Here is a 7,747-nt window from a genome sequence, read left to right as displayed (position 1 = left end):
ATGTAATTGTTCTTGAAAAAGCGTAGATATGTAATTTTTTCAATTAATTTAGAGGGAATAGATCGATTAACAGTAAAATCAGTTGATTGAATTTAATATTGATTAAGGATTAAATGGATAAAAATAACTAAAAAAATTGCAATATCTGAAACTTCAGCCAATTGATAAACCTCACACATATCGTTTGTTTTTTCGGCCTTGGTCCAAACCAAGACGTTTTTTTATAATTTCTGTTACTTCAGTCTTAATGTAATTAAATTTTGAATAATTATGTTAGCTTTACCGTCATACATTTGGGGTTGATCTATTTCTAATTCCTTAAAGAAGTACTTCAGTATCGTTAATTACATTTAACTTATATCCAATAACATTGATTTCGATAAGCATATAATGTTGCACTTTATTTATGAAAGAAGCTTAAAAACGACGGTGTTTGAAATATGGAAGAAAAATATTTGTTTCGTACACTGTATACGTATACAGTGGTGTCGAGATCAGACCAACAGCTTCCTTTATGTACAACCCCCAATACTGCCAACGGGTGATGTCATACTAAATTATACAGGGTGTAAATAAATGTTTAGAATTCATGTTTTATTGTATGCAAGTGACAACGAGTGACAAGGTACAAAAAGAATACTGGAGAATGCAACAAAATATTTTAAAGCACTGTCCTACGATTAGTCTTAGAACGTGGGCCTCAAATTGCAACCTCTTAACTGTTTGGTAAACACCTCAACGTAAATATTCGACGTTTCTACCATTGTGGTTTAGGCAATCTTCCAGACGACTGTCCATGTCTTGCAATACATTTGCAAGCAGTAAACTCATGACGCATAGTAAGACTAATGGTATTGCCGTCTTACGAAATCCTCGTCCGTTAAGGCTTGATGTAGGGGGTATGATAATGCCAGTAATGATGCCCTTGTAAACTGGCACAAACAGTAGAATGGCTTAGTGCAACTTCTTGTTCCACCGCTCTACTATTAGCATGAATTGGCTTCAAAACGTGCTACGATGTCAAAATCTATATCCTCATTACAGACTATACAGTCTCTTCTACGTTCATGATCTTGCACTACCGAAATCACGAAGGTGCTCGCCAATGTCGGAAAAGGTGCTTCGCACCGGATGTTGTCGGTGTGGAAACCGTTCGGCATAAAGCACTGCCTTTAGTTGAACGTTACTGCGACCTTCACCCAAAATAAACATCCTGTCCAATTTGTCCTGGTTAGAACAGGTTGGCATTTTGCTAGGAAACGAGACTAACTACTGTAATTCTTATACTTAGCTCCAACACTGGAGACCCTTATATCAAAAGGGACCGGAAGTACCTCAAAGTTGAGTTTTCAAAGATTGCCAGATTGAGCAGGTCATGGGATTTAAAGTGATGAAGGTCGCTTTAACGTTCAACAAGTGACACCGCGGTATGTTTTTGGTGCTCCAATGTCCTCACCCGATAGGTCCAAACAATTACCATCCTGGTTTTTCGGCTCGGCGTTGCGGTATTGCCGGTTCCATTAGAAATACAAGGTCTGTAGTGTTACAATTGTAACAATACTCCTGTTAAGAAGGCACACAAACTGTACCCCCGCCCCCTCCTTCCCAAAACACTTTTAAATTTCGCGCCTTTTCAATGGCTCTCTTTTCAATATGGGAAAAATGATTTTAAATTTTTTAAGTGTAAGAATTAAACAGGAAAATGGAGGCTGAGTGAAAGATAAGTGTAGTTTTAATTATAATTTGTTAGTTAAATTATAAGGTATCCATGAATTTACCAAAAACATTCGTGTTTTGGGTTAATTTCACATTAATTATACTTGATTAAGTTTAATTTAACGGTTTATCTAGTGTGGATTTAGTTTATAATACAAGTTTCAATGAAATATTAACTTTAATTGCAATTACTCTAAAATATGTATGCGCTTTTGATGTATTTTAATGATGAATTAAATTAATTCGAAAGTGAAATAGGAAACATCTGTGGCTGTGCGAAAAACTTGCGTTGTTTTAATCTTAATTTGAGCGCAGTTCGGGAGAGTCGATTAAGCTTAAAAGTATAATTTATTGGAATTTTTTACCCTAATTGGAAGATTTTAAGCAGTTTAACATTTTTGCCACAGTCATTATTTTACCCTAAACTTTTGAATTTCGCGCCAATTAATGTACTTTAAACATAGTTGAAATTAACTGAAGTGTGAAATAGAAAACATTGGGATTTACCAACGGCTTGGGTAGTTTTTAATCTTAATTAAACAGTTTATTTAAAAGTTATTTGAGCTTTTTATCCAAAAAATGAAAATTTTTGGTTTAATTTCACGTTAGTTATATTTAATTGATTTAAAATTAACGTAAGATTGTATTTCGGCAGTGTACATTTAGGTTATAAATGACTTTCAATATATACTTAACCTTAATTGCAATTTTTAGTGGGTTTTGACTCTTATTTTACCTTAAACTTTCGAATTTCGCGCCTATTAATGTACTTTAAAGATAATTTAAATTAACTAAGTATGAGATAGAAAACATGGGGCTATACTAACAGCTTGTGCAGTTTTAATCTTAATTAAGTATTTTATTTCAAAGTTACTCGAGTTCTCATCTAAATATGTATATTTCATGTTTAAATTAACGTTAATTATACATAATTAAGTTGAAATTAATGAAGGATTGAGGTTTGGCAGTGTTGATTTAGCTTATAAAATGAGTTTCAAATCACCTTAATTGTAAAGTTTAGAAGAGTTTTTCATTCTTGCCAACACAATGTGTTAAACTTTTATCATACCACGTGCTAAATTTGCGGTAACATAAAAATCATCTATAACATATGTTAATGAATGATGTGATTCTATAGTTTAGCAACTTTGGCTTCAATAACAGTAATTAAATTAAATACCTAAACAATTCATAGCAATTTAGACAAATAAATGTGAACTGTGGAGATAGCCAACAACGTAACCCTCCGTTGCTGACGTGGTTACGTTGGAAAAATCTGCGCTGATGTAAACGTGGAAATTATTTGACTAATTAAATTACATAACGACACTATCCTCCTGGATTAATCAGCACCACTGTTACTTATATTTATGAATTAACAAAATCCACTGTTGTAACAAATAGTTAAGCTGCGCTAACGTAAACATCACGACTCTGCAGTAGGGAAAACATATTAAGCTTTTTGTCTTCTTACCAGCGGTATTTTGAAGTTTTCGATCTTTTCACAGGGTGAAAAGCATTATCTTTATTTCAACACGTTAATAATTTGAATAGGTATGCCATTTATTGGAAGCGCACACGGTAAATACAGCATAAAAAGCCTAGTGTTAACCCGGTTAGGCTATGTTTCTAGCATAAAATTGAGCAGACTATACACAGGATTCCAAAACAAATGAGAGCTGGAAATCAGCCTTTTTAATAATCTTTAAAGAGTAACTAAAATAGGGTAATGGCAGCCCTCTGCCTTCGACTGTATTAAGCTCTATGTGGAAATAAGATGGGGTGCTATTAGTCTATACAACTTAAGCCTTGGCCGTAAAGAACGTTCAAAAACTTACTTTAAATGATATAAAAACCTCTGTTAACTGTAATTATTTACCTGAATTACTTTTCTAGACGAAAATTCGACCTGATAACGACGTATTTCTTATTAAGGGTGCTACAGTTAATTAGAAAATACATATAAAGGTGCTCAAGCTCGGACGAAATACCAAACTAATTTGTTAGCGTCCACTGCTAAGAAATTAGGAAAATCAGCAAGAAAGCCAACATTTGAAATATGTCAACGTAACTTGTTAGCACCCACAAACCTAGGCCCTTCTAGTTGTCAACGAGAACGAAATGTAGAATTAGGTTTAAGCGTGCTATAAAGTTAGGCTGACTTCTGGCCCAAAAGTAATTTTTTGACGTACTATCTTAATTAGTTAAATTACAAAAATTAGAATTCATTAATTAAAAATCGAAACACGTAAGTTTCCCATTTAATAAATGCTTGTTAATTTAGAAGTATTCCGAAAACTAACTTCGCTATAGTTTTTCCGTATGGCCTGCCACAATTGCCTTAAAAAACTGAAAATTTTTTAATGCTTTTTCTATGGGACGCTAACCCTAAAAGGTGTGACTTTTCCTTTAACATTACGGAAGGGTGTCATGTCATATCTACAAGGGCCTACCGGCCCTGTAGAATATCAAGGTTCAATCGGTTTGAACCGTCGTCTTCATAAGGCCGTTACGCCGGTCGCGAAGAATAAATTTTCTGGGGCAAAGAGATGAGAAGTGTCGTCCGACCGCGTCGCATGCTTTACACACATAGGCCGTGCTGGGACGGCGTAATAGGGGATACCCGTCCCGGTGAATGGGGTATAGACGGATGGCCATGCTGTTCGGTATCCTGTCTCATGCAACGGGAAAAAGTTCCCTGTCATGTGGAGGCTCCTGAAGATAGGGGAGATCTTCGAGGAATAATTTATCGTACTCGTCAAATTGGTAAAGCCGGTTCTGGGGGATCGGGAGGGGGCCATAGTCCTCGAAATCGCGGAATTCTTGCGACCCGGGGGGAAAAGGGTTCGGCGTTCTTGGTTCGGCTGCCTCGATGGGGTCCGGCAATGGAAGTTGTTCTGGTTCAGGTGGTGGGGTACGCTGGATGTCGGCGATTGGCGGGTCCGGCAGTGGGACGGTGTCGAGAAGAGGGGTTTGCTGTGAGGTGACGAGACCCTGGGCGGCTACCTTGGGGATCGTTTCGGCGGGAACCTGTTGAAGGCTTTCGGCCTCCTGAGGAACCGTTTTCGTTAACGACGCTGGGTCCACTCGTGGAGCTCTTGGCTATGGGACGACAGCGGAAGGAGGGGTCATCAGCATGGCAGCTGGTGGAGCGTGCGGTTGGTCTACGACCGGTGGACGAATGGTCGGCATTGGGTCTGGGAACTCTTTGGCTATTTCGAGCATAATTTCGTCTAGGGATTTCTGTGGGGCTGCTTCGGCAGCGGCCGCGTGAAATGGTCCTGTCCCGTCCGAGACTGACAATACCGGCATTGTTCCCCGATTGGGTCTTTGGCGCGGCAGGTCTAAGGCCTCTGCCTCCAAAATCCTCATTTTCCTCCGTCAGGACCAGTACGTCCGGTTCGGGAACCAGTGTCGTGATCCGAAGAGGAAGGAATTGTGCATCGGGAATGATCTCTTCTTCTCTGGAGAGTGGTCCAAAGGAGTGGGCTACGGGTAACGATACTATAGGTTGTTCTCGTGGGACCGGTCTCAAAAGGTAGTCCTCCGGAGCGATGGTGGTCATCCGCCCGCGTTGTAGACGGGGAGCCAGTCTCCAATATAGAGGAGGAAGAGTAGCCATCTAAAAGGAAGAAAATTAGAAAAGTCCCATAGGGATGTAGGAAGAGTTCCCATTGAGATCGAGCGTGACGGATCGCAATGGTATGAACACGTCGTGTTCCGGTTAAACGGCTGTTGGCGCCAAGCGTCTTGGGTGGGCTAGTCGAACCCTTTCCCAAGGTGGTTTTGCTATAGGGACTCTCTTGAAGCAAAAGTCTACGGGGTCTAGGTCCCTAATATCCTTTTGTCGAAGGTACTGTGCAACTTCATTTGGTGAACGTAACATGCGACTTTTTCGTCCCGGTGGATAATAATATACATCCAGGACTACTTTGCCTGGCTGTACTGTGTGTCTATAACACAATTCTCGAACCCATCCCGACTTGAATGGTTTCTCATAGTTCGTGGGGAACTGTTCTGCTATAGCCGGAGTGTCAGGAGAGTGAATATCTTCTCCAGTACTCACGGATTCTGACAATTCATCCATGGGAGCTAAGGGATTTAGGTTCGTAGCTGCTGGCGACGTTGAACGTGTTCCATTTGTCGGAAGAGGGGTTTCGCCTTCAGGACTAGTTGATAGAGCATGGACTTTTGGCCTCTTTTTCAAGGGCTTGGTTGACGAGCTTGTCGTCGCTGTGGCTCTCTTGCGCTTTTGTCGCCGTTGTCTATCTTCTTTTCTGTCGATCTCTTCCGAAGACGAACTTAGTTGATCTCGACGCTGATCCGGTGGACAGTTTTTTCTTCGGGGTCTACCTTGCGGATGAGAAATGGCTGGTTCTTTTATCGCTGTATTTCTGCTACTCGATACTTTTCGTAGCGGTTTCTTTCGTCTTCCAATAATAGAAGAGGAAGTGGTAGGGTGATGTCTTTTGCTGAGATCGGGGATCTCTGGCTCATCACTCGAAAGACTGCTGCGCGATACGTTCCTTATATGTGTTTGTGTTGGTTCCGGAGCGGCGGGCAAAGTGGTTGTAGGACCTCTCCTCTCCTGTTCCGGTATTCTCTCTACATCCGTTGAAGTGCTCAATTTTCGAAGAGTTTTTTCTTGGGTTGAACGCTTTCGGTTGTTGTCGTAGTCGGGTGATCTCTTTTTTCTTTTTCAGGCTTTGAAGGTTCCAATTGAGCTTGTGGTTCAGGAGTCAATGGTACGGTCTCCGGATGTATTACGTCGGGACTGATTATATTCTCTTGACCTTCATCCGGCTGGACCTTTTCCGCTGGCTGGACTTCGGTGTTAGTCGGTCCAGCTTCTTTTGACTTCGTTTTCGGTATCTTGTCCACAAATCGGAAAGGTCCGATCATCTCCACAACTTCCTCGAAGGACTCGGAGGAAGGTTGAGGTCTTTCCCTTGGCGCTTCTTGGGGAGGTGTTCCCTCAGGAGGTTGCGTGATTGGTACTCTTGCTGGGGAAAAAGGTTCCTTTGGAATGGTGTTTTCCCTTTCTTGCACGCCTTCAGCAGGTTGGTCTTCTTCTGGTACTTGGTGAAGCGGTACTCTCTCTGGAGTTGGCACTCTCTCTGTGGAGAGATAACTGCTTCGTGTTGATTGTTTTCATCTCTCTGGATATGTGCTACAGCGTTTGTGTCAATTTCGTTTGATTCTCCCGACTCTTCTCCTGGAGAAGGCGTCTCTTCGTTGTCCTCTAACGGAACTTCAGGAGTGTGGTATAACTTGAGTTGTGACATGTTAATTGGGCCGGTCTTCTGTCCCGAGATCATATCTTCTAGGACATAAACTAGCGGACTTCTCTTCTCTATGATCTTGTAGGGGCCCGTCCACTTTGGACATAGTTTGGCCATTCGTCCCAAGTTAGCGTTAGATAGGGGATGAGTCAGTTTCCAAACTATCATCCCAATGTCGAATTCTAGATCTTCTCTTCTGAGATCTTAGTATTTTTTCTGTTTGGCCTGAGCCAATTTTGAGAAAGTCTTGGTTAACTTCCACTGATCCTTCAAGATCTTCAAGGTCTCCGAGCGATCTTCAAATTCCTCTATGGGCATCCCTATGTCGATGTGCCATGGGTGTCTCGGTTCTCGTCCCATGTTTAAGTAAAAGGGAGATCTTTTAGTCGTTTCGTAGGGCGCTGAGTTTATCGCGAACGCAAGAGCGTTCAGAGTTTCATCCCACGTTCTGTGATTATTTTAGACGTATATGGAAATGGTTTCTCCGAGGACTCGGTTGACCCGCTCAGTAAAGTTCGACTGAGGGTGATACGGTGAAGTGTGAATTGGTCCAATGTTAAAGAATTTGCACGTGTTGTGCCTTAGGGATGACACGAACTGAGTTCCTCTGTCGCTAAGGATTTTCTTCGGTGCTCCCCGTCGACATACGAAGTTCTTCAGTGCGAGGGCGCATGCGTCGGCTGTTATTCTTTTTAAAGGAACTAGTTCTACGAATTTCGTCATGTAATCCGTAAAGACGAGAAGAAATC

General features: G+C 41.2%; 1 long non-coding RNA gene across 3 annotated transcripts; it reads right to left on the bottom strand.

The window, feature by feature from the left end:
• Positions 1 to 573: 573 nt before the first annotated feature.
• Positions 574 to 4,129, bottom strand: LOC149673392 (uncharacterized). Of its 3 annotated transcripts, XR_016367074.1 has the most exons (3): positions 3,555 to 4,078; positions 1,335 to 3,478; positions 574 to 1,252 (listed from the first exon to the last, which is right to left on the bottom strand). It is a non-coding gene; the product is annotated as an uncharacterized LOC149673392 (long non-coding RNA). The 3 variants fall into 3 exon arrangements; XR_016367072.1 differs by having other exon boundaries at positions 574 to 3,478; positions 3,555 to 4,129; XR_016367073.1 differs by having other exon boundaries at positions 574 to 3,478; positions 3,596 to 4,129.
• Positions 4,130 to 7,747: the final 3,618 nt, after the last annotated feature.

Source organism: Phalangium opilio, unplaced genomic scaffold, assembly GCF_054372755.1.
Source record: "Phalangium opilio isolate 3A_F unplaced genomic scaffold, DU_Popi_V2 ptg000052l_1, whole genome shotgun sequence".
NCBI lineage: Eukaryota > Metazoa > Arthropoda > Arachnida > Opiliones > Phalangiidae > Phalangium > Phalangium opilio.
This window is presented reverse-complemented; position numbering and strand designations above follow the sequence as displayed.